At 40.2% G+C, this 1,559-nt stretch overlaps 1 long non-coding RNA gene across 1 annotated transcript; it reads left to right on the top strand.

The window, feature by feature from the left end:
- Positions 1 to 561: 561 nt before the first annotated feature.
- On the top strand, positions 562 to 1,281 carry LOC107835084 (uncharacterized). The gene is made up of 2 exons (XR_001660918.1): positions 562 to 867; positions 902 to 1,281. It is a non-coding gene; the product is annotated as an uncharacterized LOC107835084 (long non-coding RNA).
- The last annotated feature ends 278 nt before the right edge of the window (positions 1,282 to 1,559 follow it).

Below are 1,559 nucleotides of genomic sequence, written 5' to 3' on the forward strand. Positions count from 1 at the left end.
CAGTCCATATAATCAGCTACCCTCCTGTTTCTCCTCAGACGCTGCACAGACTTTTTTAGAAACTCTTCTCGGATGTAATGGTAAAGCGTCTCCTTTCAGCGCTGAAAGTTAATAAAATAAGTAAAGTCTGAATGCTTTTCTTGGCTGATTTTATGCTCCGTGTGTCAATACAAATTATGATTCATCGATTGAGATTCTCGTTCTCAACAGTTGGTAGCAGAGGATGGTTTTGTGTTGACACATGAGCAGAGATTGGACTGGCCGTTAAGGTGCAGACTTTCCGAAACAGTACTCTGGTGTAGGGCCCACACAAAAGGTAAGGACACTTGTTCCTTAATATACACCACTGTACTGTTTCTCAGGTCTGTATAAATTTCAGTTATCAGCTGTTGTCTGTACTGTTTCCCAGGTTTGTCTGCTTGTCACTGAGTTGTCTTAAGTTGTCAGCCATTGTTCATTGTCAGCTGTTGTTCGTACTGCTTTTGATTGGTCTGTCTAAAGGCCTTCAGGTAGTTCATAGGAGTAAAGTTAGAGTTAATAGTCAAAGTAAAAGGTCGATTGACTAGGTTGCAGCGGGAGATGGTCGTCCCCGGCTTTTCCCGGACGTGGGGAAGGTAAAGGCTAGGTTTTGTCGGTTTTATCCTTGGGGAGTGCTGCCCCCTGAAAAGAACGCGTTAGCCAATCTGTGACTTGCTCAAGAAACACAAAAGTGTTGAGAGGGGTCCACCATAGGAAAAAAGATAAGAGAATAAGATAAAGGTTGATTGCGATCTGTTCCTCTGTAGAGTAATAAGTGAAATAAGTGATAAAAGAGGACATCATAGGAGCTGAAAAGCGTGGATCCATTTCTGTGTATCTGAAAGCTGTGTGTGTGTCTGTCAGCTGTGTGTGTGTCTGTCAGCTGTGTAAGCTTCTGCCGCTGAGCAGACTTTATGTGTTTAAATGTACTCTTATCTGTTTATTGCAATGTGTTTTAAAACCATGGTCAACATTGGGAAATTATAATCTGTGGGAGGTTTTTGATTTTGTTTGCTGGGTTTGATTTTCTGCTGTGTTTGATTTCCTTGCCGCAGTGCGAGCAAAACTGCAAAAAAAAAAGAGAAAAGAGAGAAGAGGTGATTTTTGAGCCTAAATTTTAGCCTAAACAGATGGAGGGTGAACTTGAAGAGGAAAAATATGATCCAAAGTGGGGCATCGGGCCATGGATTGCGCTCGGTGAGCAAATAGAAGCATTAATAACTTATTTGCCAGAGGATGACGAATATCAAAATACATGAGAAACAAAAAAAGGGGCTAGAATACCTGGAGGCGACCTGTTAAGCAGACAGCCTTTGGGGAAATATTGGCTGGAAGCAATAAATGATGCTGAGGGAAAACTTATTGAAACTAAACTAATCCTGCACAATTCACTATATTCACATATGGTAAAATTAACTGTATGAAGGATGAATGAAATTACATAACAGGTAAAATTATAAACAAAATAAAGTGACATCTAATGGGTTGAAGTTTTTGAAATTCGGCTTAGCTGTAGACAGGGTTAAATTTAAACTTAATGA

This window comes from Poecilia formosa, unplaced genomic scaffold, assembly GCF_000485575.1.
Source record: "Poecilia formosa unplaced genomic scaffold, Poecilia_formosa-5.1.2 Scaffold992, whole genome shotgun sequence".
NCBI classification, from domain to species: domain Eukaryota; kingdom Metazoa; phylum Chordata; class Actinopteri; order Cyprinodontiformes; family Poeciliidae; genus Poecilia; species Poecilia formosa.